Source organism: Papaver somniferum, chromosome 2 (genome assembly GCF_003573695.1).
Source record: "Papaver somniferum cultivar HN1 chromosome 2, ASM357369v1, whole genome shotgun sequence".
Taxonomy (NCBI): Eukaryota; Viridiplantae; Streptophyta; class Magnoliopsida; order Ranunculales; family Papaveraceae; genus Papaver; species Papaver somniferum.
In genome coordinates, this window is record NC_039359.1 from 54,034,995 (window position 1) to 54,058,552 (window position 23,558).

The following is a 23,558-nucleotide window of genomic DNA, read 5'->3' on the forward strand; positions in this document are numbered from 1 at the left end:
ACTTAATCTACTCACAGCACAAGCAATGTCTGGCCTAGTACAGTTCATCAAATACATCAGACTTCCTATAACTCGTGAGTATTCAAGTTGTGATACTCCATTATCTCTGTTCTTTTTGAGTTTACAACAAGGATCATACGGAGTATAAGCAGGTTTACAATCAAAATGATTGAATTTTCTAAGCACAGATTCAACATAGTGAGATTGACTAAGACTATAACCGTTAGAATTTCTCCTAATTTTCATCCCTAAGATTACATCTGCAGGGCCTAAGTCTTTCATGTCAAAGTTCTCATTCAGCATGTTCTTAGTGGAATTAATTACATCCATGTTTGTACCAAGTATAAGCATATCATCAACATACAAAGCATACCATCACACAGGCATCATTACAAGCTTTAGATATACACACTTGTCAGATTCATTGATTCTAAAACCACTAGAAAACATTACATGATCAAATTTTTTCATGCCATTGTTTAGGTGCTTGTTTCAATCCATATAAAGATTTTTTCAGTTTACAAACTTTGTTTTCACACCTTTCACTACAAATCCCCAGGTTGTTCCATGTAAATTTCTTCATCTAAATTCACCATGTAGAAAAGCTGTCTTTACATCCATTTGATGTATTTCTAGGTTCTGAACCGCGTTTAGCAATTAACATCCTAATGGAAGTAATTCTCGTAACGGGTGAGTAAGTATCAAAGAAACTACACCTTCCTTTTGTTTGTAGCCTTTGACTACTACCTACCTTGTATTTTTGAATAGTTCCATCTATGTTACGTTTCCTCCTGAATCCATTTACATCCTATGGCCTTACACCCTGGAGGTAAATCTACTATCTCCCATGTATCATTTTCTTTGATGGATTCCATTTCACTAATAGAAGACTCTTTCCACCATGGAGCTTTCGGAAGAAGTCATGGCTTCTCTATAAGTCTGAGGATTAGACTCTGCTAGTGTTTATGAAGTCAGGTCCAAAAGAGGTTTTGGTTCTAGCCCTTTTACTCCTCCTAAGATCAAATTCCTACTTCATCTTCCTCTAGAGGTCAAGTCTGACTGGTTGAAGGAACTCTAGGGGATCAACCCTCTCTTACGAAGTCATTTTAAAGGAAAAACATTTTCAAAAACACAGCATCCCTAGACTCCATAATAGTATTTACACCAATTTCAGAAACATCAGAATTCACAACCATAAATCTATATGCAGGTGTATGCTCAGGATACCCTATGAAGACACAGTCAACAGTTTTGGATCCTATCTTGGTTGCTTTAGGTTTAGGGATCTGAACCTTAGCCAAACACCCCCACACTTTAAAGTATGCTAAAGAAGGTTGTCTACCTTTCCACAATTCGTATGGAGTTTTATCTGATCCTTTAAAAGGTACTCTGTTCAGGATATAGCAGGCTGAGAGGACAGCTTCCCCCCACAAGTTCGAAGGTAATCCTGAACTAATTAACATGGCATTCATCATCTCCTTAAGGGTGCGGTTCTTACGTTCAGCTACTCCATTCGACTGAGGTGAATAAGGAGGGGTAACCTCGTGTATTATGCCATGTTCTACACAGAAATCTCCTATAGGAGTTATGTACTCGCCACCACGGTCAGACCTAATGGTTTTAATGGTAGTATTCAATTGGTTTTCAACTTCTAGTTTATACCTCTTAAATGCTTCTAAGGCATCATCCTTACCTCTAAGCAAATATATATGACAGTACCTAGTACAGTCGTCTATAAAAGTAACAAACCATTTCTTGCCACCTCTAGTTTGAACTGATTTCATGTCAACTAGGTCTGAGTGGATTAATTCTAAGGGTTTAGAATTTCTATGAACATTTTTGCTAAAAGGTTTTCTAGCATACTTTGATTCTACGCATATTTCACATTTGTGTTCCTTTTCCAAACTAAATTTGGGTATGCAGCCCACATTGGCTAGTTTAAGCATTGATTTATAATTTACATGTCCAAGTCTACCATGCCAAACGTTCAAAGACTCACAAACATAAGCAGAAGAATCATTATTATTCATTACAGCAGAGTTTACATTAAGCTTATACAGACCCTCAGTCTTATAACCCTGCCCCACATAATCCTTACCCTTAGTTACAACACATTTCCCAGATTCTATTACAATTTTAAAACCCTTATCATCTAAAACAGCACAAGAAACAAGATTTTTGCAGATGTCCGGAACATGAAGAACTTCATTCAAAGTGAGAGTCTTGCCAGAAGTGAGCTTGAGCCCAACTTTGCCTTTTCCTACAACCGCAGCTGCAGATGAGTTACCCATATAGAGTTTCTCTCCTTCCCCTACCTTATTGTAGGAGGTGAACATTTCTTTGTTCCCACAGACATGTTTGGTAGCCCCAGAGTCTACCCACCAGTCTCTCACATTTGTTACCAAATTTACTTCAGACACCGTGCCAGAAAATTCATCTTTGTTGTTTTCAACCAAATTAGCATTATTTTTCTTTTTAAGGTCCTTACGGTTTCTACAGTGAACCGCCATATGGCCAGGATTTCCGCAAGCATAGCAATCACCCTTAATTTTATTAATGCTAGATTTAGGTTTCTGAAACATACCTTTCTTGCCTGGAGGTTTCTTGGAGTTGTTTCGGTTCTTATCAGCATTGGAACCTTTGTGTTCAGTCACATGAGCTTTGTAAGACATGTCCCTTGAAGAAGATACATTTTTGTCCTTGGAGCACAACAATTCTTCAACTTGAATTTTCTTACCCAGTTCAACCATAGTAACTTCAGCAGTTTCATGTCTCAGTTTCTTCTTGTACTCGGACCAGGAAGTAGGCAATTTCTCGATAGCAGTAGACACTTGAAAAGTTTCATCAATCACCATACCTTCCGCAAGAATTTCATTCATAATTTGCTGGAGTTCAAGGAATTGATCAACCACAGATTTGTCATTCACTATTTTATACTCATAAAGCCTAGCTACCAAGAATTTCTTACTTCCGGCAGTTTCAGCTTGGTATTTCGCCTCCAAAGCAGCCCATAAATCAAAAGCAGAAAAGTTTTCTTTAGCATTGTAAAAATCATACAAGGCATCCTCCAAGCAATTCAGAATATGATTTTTAGATATGTAATTGTTCCTCTTCCATTCTTCTAAAGAAGACTCACGACCAGCATCATTCAGCGATTCATCAAAAGGTTTCAGAACATAGGAATCCAACTCATGGTAACTTAGAAAGAATAACATTTTTGACTGCCACCTCTTAAAGTCTTTTCCAGAAAACTTTGCAGGCCTTTCAACATCGTTCTTACCCATTGTTACAGACAGAAAACAGAAAATATCGTGTTAAAATTGTTGCGTCTGTAGCAATAAAACACTCAAGAAAGATGTTAGAATAAAAAGATTAATTTCTGGAAGGTGAATAGACACTCAATTGGACTGCAAACAGAGGACAGAGTCACGTGCTCAACACGCTGTCCTTAACACGATATTTGACCGGTAAACCTCAAGAATGAGTGATGCCTATACCCTGTGGTCAAGTTCGTATCCAGGATAAAACTGCCCGTTGCAAGCACTGTTAGCACTACAATACTAACAGTATAGTCGTCTGTGTAATAGTACCGGTCATAATTCCATGCCAAAGCCCTCTTCCTTTTAATTTTAGAAAGAAACCCAACAAAAGAGCTACTGGAATTCCACCAATGTAAAATGAACCTAAGTTTACATAAGCACCTATATGCTGCCATCCACATCCTCTAGCAATACCTGCAAGAAAACATGCATGATCATCTACTTATAGACGATGAAATTTACTGATATAATTCTATGAGAGTGGCACCTAATTACCTCCAAGGACAATTTGTAGGCCGTCCAAGATGGCTGACAAGCAGATTAACGGAACCATATCTGTCATGTAGTCTACCACTTCCTTTCCATTGCTGTAACCGTATCCCACAATGTAACGACACACAAAAAGTGCCGAACTTACTATAACCGTTTCAGTTCCCGCAATAATCATAACAGTGCAGACTGCTAGCCTTGCAGCTTGTGGTTTCCCAGCACCTAATTCGTTTGAAACCCGAGTGCTGAAAAAATACACAAACAGATAGTCGAGGATTAGTAAATTAGATTCGGAATCATATTTGAGAGAGAGACAGAGAGAGCGCAAACCTTGCGGCAGCAGCAATTCCAAATGGTATCATGGCGAGCAATGTGATAGTTGTGAGACTGTTCATTCACAAACATAATAGAGCATTTAATGACATTGATCATTGGATGAAAATTAAAGCTAATTGGCTAAATAATATTTTAATTGTCTTGAATCTGAATGGACGACATTGAGCACATTAAAGTATATCAAAATACTGCATAATTATATACACCATATAGAGAGCAGTGAAGTTTCAACTTGAGGATTAGGTAGACGGCCGGATACAAAAATCATAAATTCGAATGACCACCACTGAAGACTACAGCCATCAAGTTTAATAATTAGTCAGAACAACCAAGAGAAAACCAAAAATATTGCATGCTCAAGATCCAGTAAGAAAAAAATGTACTAAAGCATAATGGCGGAAGGAACTGCAAGGCATAAGAACTCTCCAATTCCTTGAAGTGCCTCTTTAGTTAACGGCACTCGACTAGATTTACACGAGGGAGAAAACTTAACATATAATCCAAGAAAGATGACATTTAACCAGTATGATATACCAACTGCAAATGCAGCTCCAACGTTTCCAAACCCCATATTAAACACAAAAACCCAACTAAGAGGGGTATGGAAACATAAAGTGGTAATAGCACTTAATAGCATGGGAATAATCAAACTTTGAGTCTGAAGATATTTCATTAATGGCTGGAGAATCGCGATACCAGCGCCGGAACCAAACATACTGCATATCTCCCTGCTTCATGTGAGATTATGGGGTCTTGTCCTATAAGAATGAGCAGTTTTTCCATTGAAATCCATACCAAAGAGATAGGGATACAGAGTAATGTAAGAGAGATCATTGCACTATAAGTATGAACTCCAAGTTTTCGATATTGCTGTGCTCCATAAGCTTGTCCACATAAAGTTTCCAGTCCACCTGCCATTCCCACCTGGTTTTGAAACAGAAAATTTAAACATAGTTTCTACAATTCATAAGCACTAATTTTCGTTATATTTTTTTTTCTTTGATTTTTGAAAATACCGAGTGCTATCAAATAAATAAGTAATAAGTGGAATGTTGAATTCCTTACAAGAAGACTGGAGCCTGTAACAGCACAAAGAGAGGAAGCCATGGCAGTGCTAGAGAGAGCAAGTTCACCGAGGTGACCGACCATCATAATAGATGTGAACACACAAACCACGAAGGGGTCCAAATGTTCACAACCAATCATTATCTAATGAGATTGTGATGATGATATCCTGGTGTTGATTCATTGGTTCAAAAACCTTCGGGTTTATCATGGCCTCATCTAACAACTCCATGCGAGGCGTTTGTGCATGGGATATAAGTACAAGTAAGGAAAACAAAACGTATAAGTAAACATCCATGGAGCTAAACAAATGTAAAGTGCTGAAATGTAAATAAGACCAAGGTTTACGTGGTTCAGCACTAAAGCCTACGTCCACGGGGTTTGTTGTTTTACTATGTTCTTCACGGTTACACGAATAGTCGAATGACTTTTGGGTTTACATGTTTCTCTCTTCTAAATGATTTACTTACACTTGCAATCTCTCTCTCTCTCTCTCTCCTTCTCTTCCTGACTTTTACGATCCCCCTTTCCTCTTGGTGGAGATGGGGTATTTATAAGGTTAGAATGTGGGACCCATCTCTGAAGACCGTTGGAACCTTATCTTCTTGTGTCCTTGCGTCCATCACGCGGAGGTCTGCGTTTGCCCCTTGATCCCGCAGAGGCATCTTCGCTCGTTCCACAGGTTGGTCGACACGTACACTGCTCAGAGTGTTTAATGCGGGTAGTTGAGGGGTCTGCTCGTGTCAGACAAGTGTCTTCTGCCCCTGTCAGTCCGTGTCAGCTAACTTTCTCTGCACCGTTGATCTTAGCTTCTCTTTTGGGGATGAGATAAAGTAACTCCTCGGGGTTTATTTGGTGTTTCGTGACGCATCATGTTTTGATGTTTTGGCCTGCATGCTTTCCACGTTCTTTTTATATACACGTGTCTGATAGTGAGATATATGTGTACACAATTTGCCCCTTTTCTTCGGGCTTGAATGACTAATGGGTGCCTTGAAGAAAAACTATCGTCGCATATTCTTCTCACTCCTAATAACTTCTCCTAGATACTTGGGCACGTCTTTTATTCGTGCATTAACTGCTTATGTAACGGGCACGTTTCCCATTCCTCCCTTAATTTCCTTCTCTTTCTTTCGGGTATTTTAAGGATAGAAAGAAAATTTAATTTCATTCTTCCTAAACACTCTCTCAGTTTTCATTCTTTTTCAGCCTTAAATTCTGTCTGTCTTCATTGAACCTGTGACCTTAAATTCTCTGTCAGTCTTCATTGAACCTGTGATCTTAAATTCTGTCAGTCTTCATTGCACCTGTGATCTTAAATTCTCTCCACCTTAGCATTAATCACGCCGCTTCCCTGTTTGTTTCTTCTACTGCTGTTTTTGCCGGTAAGTTTTTCTTTTCTTTATTTCCACTGTTTATGTGTTGATTTGTGAATTCTCTGCTACTGTTGTTCCTTGTTTGTGATGAAGAACTTCTTCTGATGCTTGCATACTAGTTTGCCCCTGTTCTTCATCTTAAATTAAGGAAGCCATTACTTCGGGTGTGAAATTTGAGCATGTATACTAATTTTAGGGTTGCTGCGTTATCGTGTTGTATTGCTATGGATGTGTTTTTTGATTTGGTAATGTTTTTGATTGTGTGTAACTTGTTCTTGATTTTATTCTTTCGCAGCCATGTCTGACCGTCCGCGGCCTACTTATCAGACTCCTGATTCTGGGTTATCGAGATCTCCTCCGCGTCGAGAGTCTCAAGATGATGTTCGTCGGAGTCGAGTTTCTTCTGGAGCGAAGCCTCGTCCTCTAGGGAAGAGATTCCTCCGATAATTCCGTCTGGTTCCGAAGAGTCTTTGATCGCTCAGGGCTCGTCCTCGTGATGATACTAGGAGTACGCAGGCTCCGCCCGTGCTGTTGCTTTTGACATTCCTCCTCTACGTTCGTTAGTGCCCGAGCATCATCTACGGTCTCCAACTTTTAAAGGGAAGAATACGAAGGGTGTAGCTCCTAGGGTTGAATCTTCAAAGAATCCCCCGTGAAGAGAAAAGCTTCGGAAGCGTTCGTTAGTTCATCCGGCCCCGCCGAGGAGGATGAGGCTGCTCCCTTGATACGCAGTGTCTCTGTAGCAGGAAAAAAGTAACCTTCAAGCATATCGATCTTGAAATATTCAAGGAAAAGCATGAGCTTCAAGCCTTCGGGGTTCGTTTCTATGCCCCTGAGGATGATATTACGTATGAGCTTATCTCCAAGTATGAGTTCGATGAATTTCATTTGTTAACGACGGTTGGGCATTCGAAGCTGGTCTATGCTGCCGTTGTACAAATCAGGTGATTCCTTCTACTACGACGTGCTCGCTAGTCGTGAGGGTTCTTCCACCAATACTCACAGCCGTTCCGTATCCCAACTATCGGGGAATTATCTCCGCGCCCTGAAGGAATGCTATCTGCGGAGTAAGGGGGAAACGTCGATGACTTGCTACGTCCCCAATCCCATGGAGAAGGAATGGTATACTCCTGAGAATTTCAATAACTCCTTCGGTGATTACGTCAATAGTAGGAATCGCAAGCCGTGGAGTGTCAGCCTTCGGAATCTCCCTGCTCCTCGGGCGAGATTCGTCTGTTAAATGAGGTCAGCGATGCCAAGCTGAAGTATGTTCCTGGCACGGAGGCGTCAGTCGTCGGAAACTCTTCCCCGCGCGAGAGAGGATCAAGCGCGATCATGACTACGAGTGGCACGCCACCGTTATCGAGATAGTTGGTCCGTGGGCTTACGGTTGGATTCCTGGTCCCCGCGGTTGGCGGCCTACCGAGAATAGTAAGCCGCGCGATCTCCTCCTGTTCGCTATGGAGATTTCTGCCCCTGGCGTCTGAACTTTGCGGGCATGAATTTTCCTTATGCCCTGGACGTCGTAGAGGGAGACGAGGAGGAGGTTCCGGTGCTATACTCCACCGAAGAATATCAGCTGCTCAGGTACGCAGATTCTAGCTGCGCTTCTTTTAGAACTTCCATCAGACGGGAAAAATAATTCTTTTTGTGGTGTTGGTTTCAGGTTGAAGAAGAAAAAGATTAGGCCGAAGCAGTCTTCTACTACGGTGATGGGCGAGGTTGAGCCCAAGAAGAAGTTACTAGTCCAGTGAACGAAGAGTTTGCTGAGGACGAGATTACAGATGGGGAGGAACGTACTGGTACCTCCCCTATCAATGTCGAAGAAGAGGTCTTCGCTGGTCACGCTGGTGATGAAGGAAGGAACAAAGCGTGGTGGCTGATGACGTTGTCATCGGGGATGTTTCCGTCCCTGCTGGTGATGTCGCGGATACCCTTCCCACTTCTCAAGAATTTTCTTTTGATCGGATGTATTCCACGGGGGAGTTCTTTGACGAAGCCCTCGATTTTCCCGAGGACTTCTCTTTACTTTCCCCCAATGATGATTGGGATGTTCTTGGTGGTGATGGTAATGGGGATGCTACTGTAGAAGATGTTGGTGCGGAGGAGCTGCTGCATGTAGGCGCGGAGGAGCATGCCAACATTGTGCTGGGGGTCGTGTCAGAGAAGGAAAATCTGTCGTTGATGCGCCTGCCGATAGTCTTCCCCAGTCGCCGACGTCTGAGGGTGAGGACGCCATCATGGATTGGTTTAAGGAAAAGAATCTTCTGTTTGTCTCTCATCCCGCTCCTGTTGTTGCTGGGGAAAAGGAATCAACCGCGTATACCCGTCGCATGATGGAGATGTCTTCTAAGGCGCAGGTGTCTGAAGCCTGGGGAAAAAGGTTGACTGTTCCCGAAGCTACCCTGTGCCGGAGCCTCCTACTTCCGTTGCCGATATGATGGCCATCGCCGACGGGTATCAATATGGCTTTCCGCAGCAGCGTGCTGGAGGTAAATTTTCGTACATACTTCGTGACGATCAGACGCTTCGGTGAAATAATGTTTTGTCATCTTGATGTGTAGATGATGAGGAGCGAGCATTGTAACCACGTGCTGTATCAGTTCTTCAAAGCGAAATCTCTGAAGCTCGAGGCTAAGCTTCGTCACGAGAAAAGGAATTATCTGCGGCTGAGGTGGAAATAGAAGAGCTGAAGAAAAGCCTTAAGGAGAAAGAAAAGCTGGGTGAAGCAGAGGCTGATCTTCGTTCAGAACTTGTTGCAGTGCGCGCTGAGTTAGAGCAAACTCGTAGCCAAGTTTCCACTTTCACAGGTTTGGTTCTTTTCCCTCGCCGTATGTCGTCATTCTTTATCTCTTAGTTGTTCTGTCTGAGTCTCCCCACCCTATCTCCAGTGGGTGGCGTCCCCGAGCTGATATGGCTTCGAAACGAAAGAGCTCGGCAAAAATCTCGTATTAGAGATTTGGTTGAGAAAATTAAGAGTGAAGCTAAGAAATGGGATGCTCGGGCTGAGGTATGGCGCGCGCGGCATGTTCAGATGGTCGACATGCAAAATCTGTACAACCATGATCGTGCTTTATTTAATGGCACACTGCTGTGGACCCGTGATAATCTGCGGGAAGCCCGTGAGCGTACTTCCTTGTTGGAATCTAGGATTCAGCTGTGGAAGAAGAATTACAGACGGCTCGATCCATTCCTCTTTCAGGGGTCCAGGATAATATGCTCTGTCTTGCCAGAGAAAGAGATGATGCTCGTGCTGAAGTCTACGCTCTCAGCAATGCTCTTTCCGCGTCTCGTGCCGACGTAGCTCGTCATGCTGAGTCTGAGAGGAATCTTGAAGTGTGCATGTACAGACTCAGCAAAGGGGTCTCAGAGATAAATAAAGAGGTCGACCACCTTCGTCATATGGACTCGATGAAGCAGGTAGAATTAGATGCCTGTCAATTTACTCTCACCAACCTTCAACTAGACTATAAGAAATTATCCGCGGAATATGATCATCTTGATGAAGCGCGAGATGCGGTTGTTAATGAGTATGAAGAGGCTTCGGCTTGTGTCGAAGGTATAATCCCATTTCATCGAGTGTGACCTTGTTTTTTTCTACGCTAACTCCGTGGTGTTGTCTTTTTCAGAGCTCGAGGGACGCCTTCGCGTCACAAATGAAAAACTTGAAAAGGCTCAATCTTCCTTAGCGCAGCAGGAAGAACAGACCAATCACTTCAAGAATTTAGCAGCAACCCGCGAGGAGGCCGTTGGTGCTGCTTCTAGAGAAGTGAATCGGCTATCTTCGTTATTATCCCAAGCCCAACAGCGGACAACAGTTATTAAACACAAGGCTCGTTGTCAATTGGCTGAGGAGACGAACAAGATGCTGGAGAGGATAGAACTTGGCCTAAAAGAACATGGTCTCGTGAAGAACTATCCTCGTCGTCCCGTTCCTTCTGCCTTGCCCAGCTCCTCGGGCCCCTCTTCTGGTGGGAGCGTCCCATCAAGTCTCGGTAGGGCCGACGGAGATCCATGTATCCTTCATTTTTGTAATCATGTAACAAGGATATTTTTTGCTGATATCCTGTAAAAGGAATATTTTTGATTGTGTATCCTTGACTTTGGCCTTTCACTTCTTGTAATCACCCTTTATGAAATGAATCCTCTTCTTGATATACCTAAATGGTTTTGTTTTTATTTTAAGTTTGTGAAAAATCAAAACAAAAGTTTTTAAGTGTTTTTGAGTGCGATACTGAAGGAAGGTACCTTCGTGATCGTCTTGAGACCTGTCACCCCGCTGGCGAATCCTGGGCCAGAGGATTCCCAGACGGTGGGGGCCGGGGCAACGTTCTAGGATATGGGATTAAAATATTTACGCACCCATTCCGTCGACCCGTTGCCTTAAGATTGGTTGGGTATCTCTTTCTGCTGGGTGCCTTCCCCCTGGTCCTACACTTATGGACACTGATGGGGGAGCCCTGAGAGATTGTAGATTAACTACTTTCCCCAATATTGTATAGATTCCACTGACTTGATAATTTGAAAGCTTGTTTGATTGATAAGTTGAGGTCTGCAATTCCTCTTCCAGAGATAGAAACATGTGGAGCGGTCAGGCTCCCTTCTTCTTCTGGTACACTCCAAGCAGATTCAAATCTGCGTTGCTTCTATGGGAAGTATGGTTTGAGCCATTTAGCATTCCAAGGATGCCGGAGGACCTCCTTTTAGATTACGAAGGTAGTAGGAACCGTTACCCGCAATGTCGTGGATCATAAAGGTCCTCCCCATGTAGGTGCTAACTTTCCCCATTTCTTTTCTTGCTGATACCGTGGGATTGTTCTCAACACATACTGTCCCTCTACAAAATTCCGTAGCTTTACCTTTTTGTTGTACTCCCTTGCTAGTCTTCGTTGATAATTTTCCATCTTTTGCAATGCTACTTCCCTTCTTCCTTCCAAGTCGTCCAACCTTTCTAACATCATATCTGTTGTGAGGTTTTTCTCCCAAGCTTCGGTCTTCGTGGTTGGCATGAGGATTTCCGTAGGTATGACTGCTTCAGCTCCATAAGTTAGAAGAAACGGGGATTCCCCGGTAGCGGATCTTCGTGTTGTCCTGTATGCCCATAAGACATTGTGCAGTTGTTCGCACCATCTTCCCTTATGCTCGTCTAATTGTTTTTTGAGTATAAGGGCGAGGGTCTTGTTGGTAGCTTCCGCTTGTCCGTTGCTTTGAGGGTATAGGGGGTGGACTTGTTCTTTCTTATTTTGAAAGTGTCGAAGAGCATGTCTATATTTTTTCCCTGTAATTGCTTGCCGTTATCAGATACAATTTCAGCAGGTATACCAAATCTGCAAATGATGTTCTGGAATATGAAAGTGAACACATCCGCGTCTCTGATCCTGGCCAAGGCCTTAGCCTCCACCCATTTACTGAAGTAGTCCGTGGCTACTATCAAAAATCGTCTCTTCCCTGATCCTTCGATGAAAGGCCCGACGATGTCTACGCCCCATTTTGCAAATGGCCACGGGCTATCGACAGAGTTTAACATTGTTGCCGGCGCGTGGATTTTTTCGCGAAGCGCTGACATTCTTCACATCGTCGGGACATCCTCGCGGCATCTTGTATCATGTCGGCCAGTAATATCCTTGCGTTTTTGCTTGTCAGCTAGTGATCTCATGCCGCTATGATTCCCCGCGTCACCATAATGGATATCATTTAGAATTCGATGCCCCTCTTTCCGGGACAAGCAGCGTAGTAATGGTCCAAGGAAGGATTTCCTATACAGGACCCCTCCCGAAGATCATATCTTCCCACTTTGGAGAGTATCTTCCTAGCTGTTTTGATCCGCAGGTAAGCTTCCTTTTTCGAGAAAGGCATGTATTGTCACTCCAGTCATCTTCGTTGCTGAAGTCTTCGTCTTGATTTGCTCTTGACAGGATGTCCTCTTCATCAAAGTCATTATGGATGTCTTCTCCTACCTGGTCTTCGATATTTTCTTCCACGTATCTTGATTGGTAGCGAAGGAGAATTGAGATGCAATCGAAGGCTCGTATACCCTTGCTATTTTAATACCTTCGGCATTTTTATCCCTCGCATGGATGATATATATGCTAGGGCATCCGCGTGCCTGAGGTCCCTTCTGCATAAGTGCCGGAACTTAATGTTCGGGATTTGTGATGCCAATGTTTGGACCAAGGCCATGTAAGCTGAGAGGGTGTCATCGTACACATTATACTCGAGCCCTATTTGCCGTATGACAAGCTGCGAATCACTTGTCAGCCTTACACATCGGTTACCCCCATCTCTATTATTATACGGAGGGCGTGTACGACAGCTTCGTATTCAACAATGTTGTTGGTATGCTCTTTGAATTCCAATCTAAGTGCCTATATAATCCTTTCTCCAGTTGGGGTGATAATGACAATACCTATTCCTGCCTTCCTTATTTTTAGATCCGTCGACGAAGACTTCCCATTGTCTTTGACTCGCAGGTTCGAGGATATCCATTGGATCCTTGTTTTCTTCCTCGGCTTCTGGTATTCCCTTAATCTCTTCGTCGTTGTCAAGGGGGAGGTCTGCTAAGAAATCTGCCAGAACTTGGGACTTCTGAGAATGTTGAATTTCATGAATGATGTTGAATTGGTCCAGATGGGTGTTCCATTTGGCTATTCGGCCCACTTTTCCCGTGCTTTTGAGGACTGCTTCCAATGGTGCTTTGCATGGTACCCTGACGAGGTGAGTTAGGAAGTAGGTTCTCAGTTTTTGGGTAGCCCATACCAGTGCGAGGATGAGTTGTTCAATCTTAGTATAATTTCTTTCCGCAGATTGAGGTCTTGCTGACGTAATAGATAGGCTGTTCTATCTTTGTATTGGTTTGACTAATACCGCGCTGACTGCGTCCTCGTTGCTGCTATGTACAGTGCCAAAACCTCGTCAGGGTCTGGCTTCTGCAGGATCGGGATTGAGGCTAGATGTTCTTTGATTTTTTGGAATGCTTCCTCGCATTCAGCGGTCCATTCGAACCTGCTCCCTTTTTTGAGAATATTGAAAAATGTTTGCATTTGTCCGAAGACCGTGCAATAAATCTGCCCAACGCTGCTATAGACCCATTGAGCTTCTGTACTTCCTTTAGATTCTTTGGGGACGACATCTCTACTATGGCTTGAATCTTTGCTGGGTCTACCTCGATGCCCCTTTTTGTTACCAGATACCCGAGGAACTTCCCCGAGGTGACACCGAAAGTACATTCTCCGGATTCACTTTCATGTGATGCTGTCTCATTGCTTCGAAGATATTCCTCAGGTCCTGTGGTGATCTTTACGCAGCTTGCTTTTGACGAGCATGTCGTCAACGTAGACTTCTAGGGTTCCTCCAATCCATGGCTTGAAGATAGCATCGACCATCCTTTGGTATGTTGCCCCTGCGTTTCGAAGCCGAAAGGCATTCTGGTATAGCAATAAAGGCCATGTGGGGTGTAGAACGCTGTGTGTGGCTGATCTTCTTCTGCCAGGGCTACTTGGTTGTAGCCAGAATGTCCGTCCATGAATGATAGTTCTTCGTATCCTTCTACTGCTCTACCAGCTGGTCTATGCTCGGTAGGGGATAGCTGTCCTTTGGACATGCCTTGTTGAGATTAGTAAAGTCGATGCATATTCTAACCCCTCCATTTTTCTTAGGAACAATGACCATGTTGGAGATCCAGGTAGGATACTTGACTTCCTTGATAAATCCTGCGTCTAGTAGCTTCCGAAGTTCTGTTTCTATGCCTCATGATACTCTGGAGCCACTTTTCGTATTTTCTGCCTGAACGGGGGCGTGCCCGGTTTGATGCGTAGTTCATGTTGGATTACTTTTGGGTCAATCCCCGGCATATCTCCTACTTCCAGGCGAAACACATCCGCATATCTCTTTAAGTAATTTGGTTAAGGAATGTTCTCTTCCTTCGTCCATTATGGTCCCGATTTTGATCATCTTCGGGTTTTCTTCCGTTCCTATGTTGATTTCCTTTACGGGTTCTACTGGTGTGAACACAGGCTTCGGGTTTCCGAGGACTGGGACGTTCTTTAATTGCTATTTAGCGTGTTTCTGTTCTTCGCTGGTTGTTGAGTACTTGTTTCTGTGCTTAGGACATTACATCTTTCGTCAAGCCCTTCCTGTAGTTTCCTTAAACAGGTCTATGGCCTTCTCTTTCGCGCGTTTCTTGATTTTTTCTTCGGATTTTTCGCTGCTCTTCTTGCTCGTTGTTGATATGATCCTGAGTGGCCTGGCACTCTCGCGTAGTGATCCGATCTCCCTTGATTTCCATTACTCCCTCAGGTGTTGGAAATCTGAGATATTGGTGGTATGTTGCCGCAACTCCTTTGAGCTTATGTATCCATTTTCGTCCAATAATAGCGTTGTAGGGGAAGGGTGTCCACCACACTGAATCGGGTTTCCAGTTTCATGGGCCCTGCGTTAACCTGCAACACGATGTCTCCCAAGGGCTTCGTGGCTGCTCCATTGAATCCGTAGATGGTGTGATAAGAGGTCATTAACTGTTCATCATGGAGCTTCATCCGTTTGAATGCATCGTAAATAGGACGTTTACAGCTTCCCCCGTCTATGAGGATCTTTTTGAGGTTACATCCAGACTGGTAGTGTTAGGACCAAGGGATCGTTATGGTCTTCCATATCTTCTTCGATATCCTCGGCATCGATGATAGGAGATTCCATCCATTCTTCGTGTTCGTCCACCACTATCCCATCGACCTTATATAATTCGCAGCGGTCTTCGAATTGCTTCCGTAACCTCTTTCCATCTGCGCTGTAAGTGAGGGTCCTGTGGCTTCAGAACACGAGATGGTGTTGATTGTTCGGTTTCCTTCCGGAAGTTGGACTGGTTTGGTTCGCTTGGATCTGTCCTCGGTAACATCCTTTTGTACGTAATGTTTGAGCTCTCCCGCATCAATTAATTTTTGGATCATTATTTTAAGGTTCTTGCACTTTTCGGTCTGGTGTCCGTTGAAACAGTGATATTCACAGTAATCTTTAGACTTCTCGGATCTCGGGGGCTGCTTTCCCTTAGACCATGGCCACTCTAAGTTTTCCCTCCCTTTGATCTCTCGTAGGATACGAGCATAGCTAGCGTTGAGTTTCGTGTAAACTTGATCTTCGAATTTTCGGTCACCGTGTTCTTCGTTCATCCCTTCGTTCCTTCCTATCTTCGTGAGGTCTCTCCCCTGAGCAACTCCTTTTGGCCCCATTGGTTTGTTCCTGAATTGGTGCGGTGAGACCTCTGCGGATATGCCCTCGGGTTTTCCCGTTGAATTTCTTCAAGTCGAGCGTGCTTTTCGATAATTATTCGAAGATCTCCCTCTGTCTTAGGCACGCTCCCATGAATTTCAACAAATAGGGGACTCATTCGGTCTAAGCCCCATTTGTAGCAATTGATGCTTACCACTGGGTCCACGCTCCCTATGGCTTGGCAGATCTTGTGCCATCTGTTAGTGTACTCCCTCGTGGTTTCCTTGTAGCCAATCGCTAGTGAAAAGAGCTTATCCATTCCGGTGTTTACAGTCTTGTTGTACATGTATGTTCTTAAGAATTTCTCTGCGAGTTGGTCGTATGAGTGGATGGAGTTTGGTGGCAGATTATCGAACCATGATAACGCCGATCCCTTCAGGCTTGACGGGAAGTATCTGCAGAGTACGGCGTCGTTCTGACCCCATCTAGCTAAGACACGGTTGTAGTACCGAATATGTGCAGCAGGGTCGCTGGATCCATCATAGCATTCGAACGTTGGGACAGGGCATTTCAGTGGAATAGGGGTGTTGGCCAAGCGATGAGTTAAGGGCGTGGAGTTAGCTTCTCTCATGACCTCTTCTAACCTCCCCCCGCCTTGTTTATTTTTTAATTGCCTGATCTCGGCCATCATCTCATCTCGTAGTTCCTCCATTGCGCGTTGGTGCCCTAAATTCTTCGCTCGTTACCGTCTGACTCCCATCGTCATAATCCGGGTCGGATACGCTACTTCCCCTTGTCGCGTCTTCATTAGCCGCTATGACGACTCTACGTCTCGGTTTGGCTCTGGTGCTTTGGAGTTTGCTTCATCAAGTTGTTGGCTGGTCTTCGTGCTTAGAGCAATCCGCTCCTTTAAATCTTGATTTTCTCTGGCCAACAGGGCTACACATCTGCGTAAACCTGCTGGCTCTTCTCAGTTCCTCAAGCTCAGCCATCAGTCGGTGTGATTGGTTGGACCCCTGATTGGGAGTCCCAGCGCGTGCTACTACAGCCATGGTGCCGCCCTCCTCCATGGTCTGCACTAAAGGTGGCAGGGGTTCAGCTTCGGTTGCTGGCATTTCCAAATTGGGGTGAGTGCCCCTCTGCGGTGCTAGAGCCGCCGGTATGGTTTGATTTTGATCATTTGTTGGTGGCATTCCAAAAGTTAGAAGGTGCGCGGGTTGGAATGTTCTGGATTCATCCACCCTTTCTCTTGGTTGATTAAGTTGATCATGGCGCAAGTATTGCTAGCCTCTGCAGCCTTCGGGACTACCGCAGCCGCACCGTACTTTGTCGCTGCCGTTCTGAGAGCCGCCGCTGCAACTGAATTAGCGTTCATAGGTGAAGTGATTTCCGCAGTATCTTGCCTTCGATTGGTCATTTTAGCTTTATCTCTTCTTTCTGCTTGCTTCGGGTGATGACCGGGGTTGTCCTGGGTGTTTCTTTTGACAAAGCTTTGGATTTTCCTGCTTCCTGCGTCTTTTCCATCACGTGCCTTTTGTTGACAATGAAATCTCGCCGAAACTCGCCTTCTTTACTCACAATACGTTCTTTTGCATAAGGCATTTCAAACAACAAAAACGGGAATATCCGCGTGAAGCGGGTTAGTTGGCGAAATACATTCTTCCAGGAGAGATTAATACACGCAAGTTATACAATATACACGAAGTTAAAGGGTTAAAGTTTTATTAAAGGAGATCCTTAGTATAAAAACTACGAAAAAACCCCCAAGAGACGGGTTCGCACGAGATCTAAAGAAAATCGTAAATCCGCGGATTAGAACAATAACTCTTATCGAAGATAAAAGGTGGGTTTTTGAATAATACAGTTAACAAATGATCTATACGGTCGAGCTGATAAATCAGAGCAATCATATGCCAATTTAAAATGAAATCACAGGACAAGATAAATCTTTTACCGGGACGAAGTCCCTGTTTCTAGCGCCAAATTGTGAACACACAAACCACGAAGGGTCCAATGTCACAATCAATCATCATCATCTAAGAGATTGTGATGATGATATCCTGTGTTGATTCATTGGCTCAAAACCTTCGGGTTTATCATGCCTCATCTAACAACTCCATGCGAGGCGTTTGCGCATGGGATATAAGTACAAGTAAGGAAAACAAAACGTATAAGTAAACATCCATGGAGCTAAACAAATGTAAAGTGCTGAAATGTAAATAAGACCAAGGTTTACGTGGTTCAGCACTAAAGCCTACGTCCACGGGGTTTGTTGTTTTACTATGTTCTTCACGGTTACACGAATAGTCGAATGACTTTCGGGTTTACATGTTTCTCTCTTCTAAATGATTTACTTACACTTGCAATCTCTCTCTGTCTCTCCTTCCCTTCCTGACTTTTCCGATCCCCCTTTCCTCTTGGTGGAGATGGGGTATTTATAAGGTTAGAATGTGGGACCCATCTCTGAAGACCGTTGGAGCCTTATCTTCTTGTGTCCTTGCGTCCATCACGCGGAGGTCTGCGTTTTCCCCTTGATCCCGCAGAGGCATCCTCTCTCGTTCCACAGGTTGGTCGACACGTACACTGCTCAGAGTGTTTAATGCGGGTAGTTGAGGGGTCTGCTCGTGTCAGACAAGTGTCTTCTGCCCCTGTCAGTCCGTGTCAGCTAACTTTCTCTCCACCGTTGATCTTAGCTTCTCTTTTGGGGATGAGATAAAGTAACTCCTCGGGGTTTATTTGGTGTTTCGTGACGCATCATGTTTTGATGTTTTGGCCTGCATGCTTTCCACGTATCTTTTTATATACACGTGTCTGATAGTGAGATATATGTGTACACAATAGAGATGACATAGATCAGATGCAGAAAGAAGTTTACAGACACCATAGGCCCTGCAATGTAACCCACCTTCTTTGCCTCTTCCACAAATGCGCTCCATGTTAAGCTTTTCTTTACTCGCTCTTCTTCTCTTGCCTTCAGTAACAAACCTTCTTCCGTATCTCCCATAACCAAATGCACACCACTCAAAATAATCGATTGCGCCAGAGTTTTATTGCTAAAGATCATATAGAAGTTAGGGAGTGTCAATATAAATCTGGTGGGGTGTAAGACAAAAGAACGTCTGTCCAAGATCACTCATAAAAAACAATATTTTTTTTCATCAAATTAATTAAAATATGGTTTCCAAGTGATGGTGTGAGTGGAGTCCCCATCTTGTTCCATGTTTGGATAAACTATTCTCGAAGAGTTTGGGGGAATCCAAGATAGTTGTCTTAACTTTTTGTGTAGAGCAACCTGAGTTTGATGGTTAAGCAGTGACATAGCCAACAAAAAGGTCTAAGAGTAAGCAAGACTTTTAAGCAAAAAGTCTTATATTGATGCGTGTAAAACTTCCACGAATGAATGTTTAATAGTACAAGAACGATATCCATGTACAAGATTGTTTAAACCCGGTGTTCGAGATGTTTTGAGGATGATATTGGGATGGCTTGACAAATATATTGGATCCAACAATAAGAAGAGGAGAAACATTGGTGGCACTTATGTTGTACAAAAAATGAAAATTGTTCCTCACAACTGGTCCGACACTAGTGTAGTACCTTTTTTTTTAAGGAGGCACACATGACATGAGCAAACCCCGAATCAAGACAAAAGTCACCAGTAATTGGTTAATTCATGATGGGACAGAGAATTAACCAAATTACTGTCATTATTGTCTAAAATTACAAAAATTCTTAACAAATTAAGAAAAAAATCGAGAGGAAAAATCGCCAGACACAAACCCAACCTCAAAAACGGGACCTCCTGTTATCTTCCACGGATCCATCAGGACTCATAAAGAAAAATTATGAGAGAAAAAACGAATTTTGTTTTTGCGTTGTTCAGGAACGCGGTCCGTCCAGAAGGACTGCTAAAATTAGGAGACCTTTACTTTCTATTGAGACATTCGAAAATGGGTACTAGGCACATGAGAAAAAAGATGTATAATTTTCAATCATTCTAAACAAACGGCCGAGAAGGTACAAAGCCAGCCCCTCACTTCGAGGTAAAAAAAAGCCTTTTTCGGGATTAAGAGAGGGTCACTTTTAAACATATATGTGAGAGTGTTTGGTTTCGTGTTGTTTATGTAGGCGTATATTAAAAACTTCTGTTTTTTTTCACCTGGCAAATTTGGGGCCTAGTGTGATTATTTGGGGCATATAAATTACTTCATCTACCCAATAGGAGATGATAAGGGGTGCCTAAATTTGTTGAAACTACCAAATTACCCTCTAAAAATATTAATACTGCCAATTCATCCCCATTAACTCCTAATAATAATACTTAAAACTAAATTAACTCAGTTTCAATTCTAACTTAAATACCGGTGCTTCTTCTCTTCTTCTTCTTCTTCTTCCTCTTTTTTTATTTTTTTTAAAACCAAAACATCGTCCATTATCGACGATCCAAAAACGATTAACCGTTTCTTTTTTCTATAAAATGTCAAAACCAACAAGAGTGAAGCATGCTACTAACAGGAATTATCCTAGTGCGAGTAATCCCAGAATTGTTCAAGCGATTGGAAAAAAAACCGAAGAAGAAAACGGTTGAAGAAGACGAACCAACTTTGATCGCATAAGAGGTGGAAATGGGTCGAATAAGGTACTTTTCTATCAACCCAATTCTCTAAACTAAGGTTTAGTAACATGCAATCGCTCAAAAATCGAAAATTTTGAAGTCAAATTTTTTCGAGTTTGCCAAAATCAGATTATGTCAATGTACTTGTGAACCGATCGCATTTAGAAACGGTTGATGTTCTTGCCCTTAAAGACCGATTGTGCTGGATGTGTTTTCTAGTTCGAGAAATTCGAACCAGAATCGGATAATGTTAATGTACACACAACCCGATTTAGTTACTCTAGGGATAACCGTTTTTCTATAACTTTTTTTCTTAGAATTGGATTACATGCGCGTCCACAAAAACAGATTATGTAGCCTTTGATTTCATAACTTCTTAGTCCATAATCGGATTTCATTTGCATTTATAAAAACCGATTGTTGATTGTAAGGTTAGAATCGGATTTTAAATGTATATCGACTAAACCGGTTGTTGTAAGAAAAAATGCCCAATTTTCAGTAACTTTTTTTTGTTAGAATCGGATTACATGATCACTTATATAATCCGATTTTTTATGAGTTATATTAGGAATCGTATTTGAAATGTGTTTTGAGTAAACCGATTGTATACCTTGACTTCAAAAATATGCATTCAATTCCATTGTTGTTTGTCGCTTATCTCCGTATTCTACAGGCCAAACAAGGGAAAGCAACAAAAGCAAGCCGAAAAGAAATATAAGAGGAAAAATGACTTTGATTCTCCTCATAGTATGGGACCTCGTCGAGAGGGTGGTCAAAATTTCAATGCTTCTCACCGAAGGGTCTCGGGGAGTAAGCCCAAAGCCAAAGGGATCCGCATCAATGACCCACCACCTCAAGCAAAACAACCAACACAAAAAGAATCTGATTCTGATACATCTAATGAAGAAGGAGGTGGTGATAGAGAAGTTGTTGAAGAAGAAAGTAGTGATGAGGAAGTTAATGAAGAAGAAAGTGAGAATGAAGTTGCTGAAGAAGAAAATGAGAATGAAGGTGATGAAGAAGAAAATGAAAATGAGGTTGATGAAGAGATAGGAGAAGTTCAAGAACAAGTTCAAGGAGGACAAGTTCAACAACAAGTTCAAGGAGAAGACGCTCAAGAACAAGGTAGGAAAAATGGTAAGAATGATGGTCCAAAGAAGAAGAAAGTGGACCACATGCACGACCCGATGAAGATGTTTCTTCGCGCCCCACTGATCCCGTTTTAAGGGTTACCCGGTGATGGAGGAAAGTTGTTGTTGGGTTATAAAGAGAGTTGGACCGTTGTCGTCTGCCATACCATAGTAATTACCTAAACCTTATACTATGTAACATAATTATTATTCGTGTAGTGTTTTGATTATTGTCCATCGGATTTGTTTTGTTTTATAGGATCACAAGGATGTCGTTCTTATTATGAAGCCAGGAACATCAGTGAGTATGATGAAGAATTTGGAACTGGAAGAACCAGGATCAACCGTTGGAGAAGTGGAGGAATTAATCGAGCTAGTCAAATCTACAGGGTTGTTTCCTGCAGTCGAAAATTTGGTTCTTGGTTACGACAAACCTCTTGTTCCACTTTTGCCGAGAGATTTTACGGGGAAACAGATACTTTGCATTTTCCGTTTGGCGAAAGGACGATAACTCCAAATGATGCGAAGTTCATTACCGGGCAAAGCATAGAAGGTAAAACCGCGAAGCACAAAGGTTATGCGCAAGAGCTTGAGTAGGACAAGATTTACAAGTTCACCAAAATGTGTTCCAATGGGATGAGGAGAAGACCAAGTCAGAGATGCTAGTAGGTCAATCAAAGCAGAGGATATTCAGTATCGCATGCTTTAGGAAAACCTCATGGGAACAAAGAAGCTTCATGTTGAGGGAAAAGAGGTGACCAGGAACGTATCTTCTCCACGGCCATTACGTATGTCTTCTACATCTTTGGAGATGTTATCTTCCCCGATGTTTCTGGTGCCCATGTGAGCGCCAACTTTACTCAGATATTTCAACCATTTGAAAAGATTCACGAATACTCTTGGGGCTCTTCCATCCTTGCACACTCGTTGAACGAGTTGACAAAGATTTCTAGGGCTCAAAGGAACCAAATCAGAGGGAATATGACTTTTCTACAGGGGCGGATATATTTGTAATTCCCAGTATTTGCTGAAAGGGGTTTTGTGAACAAGCAATAGGACAATAACTGTTATGGAGACATGTAAAGCTAAAAAAGTAAGCCGAAATCCCAAAAAGAGGATTATCTGAAGTTGAGACCTCAATTGGACAACTTGACGACGAAAGATGTTATCTCAAGGTGAATCGAGCAGCGCCAACCTGCTAAACGAGGAAGAGGTGGTCTTGGTCGTGGTGGGGATGTTGAAGAATGAATGGTGTCTTTGTTTTCCAAACTTATGTCTTTAACTATGGATAATCGTGGAGTCAAAACTTATGTCTTAAACTTATTGTCGAATTATGTTTGGTTATATTCCTAGTTTATGAATGACTGAATCTGGTTTCTTTTAAAAATTGTTTTGTTTGCCTAAGAAGCGACAAAAGAACCAACTACAATGTGTATGTCCTAAAAATGCAGGATTCTGGCAGTTTTTCAGTCAGAATCGGTTTACATATACCTATATAAAATCCGATTCTGATAGTTCTCTAGGGGTACAATTTCAGAATCGGGTTTTGTGGATGCATAACATAAACCGATTCTGGAACTTTCATTCACCTTGTTTGTAAGTGTTCAAAATCAGTTTATACAGATATTTTTAAAGTCCGATTCCGAGAAAGCAAAATAATCCAGAGTTTTGATAACCTTAAGAATCGGTCTGTATGGGCATTTCATGTAATCTGATTCTTGTGAGGAAAAGTTACAATTTTTCTGTATCTTTTTTTGACAAGAATCGGATTACAAGTTCAATATTAAAAACCGATTTTTAGAGGAAGATTTTGACAACCTTTATAATTGGTCTATGTGGACATCACATGTAATCAAATTCTTGCAAGGAAAATTGACAGTTTTTTTTTAAACATGTGCAATATTAAAAAACGATTTATTGAGAGGCATATTTTATATGATTTTGCAAGGACACAATCAGACTATGTGGACATCCCTAAAATACGATTATGTAAATTGAATTCGAAAAAAATAGCCGTTGAGTCTTT

The 23,558-nt window shown here is 42.5% G+C and overlaps 1 pseudogene; it reads right to left on the reverse strand.

Moving 5' to 3' along the window:
• Positions 1-3,552: 3,552 nt before the first annotated feature.
• Positions 3,553-18,791, reverse strand: LOC113351043 (annotated as a pseudogene).
• Positions 18,792-23,558: the final 4,767 nt, after the last annotated feature.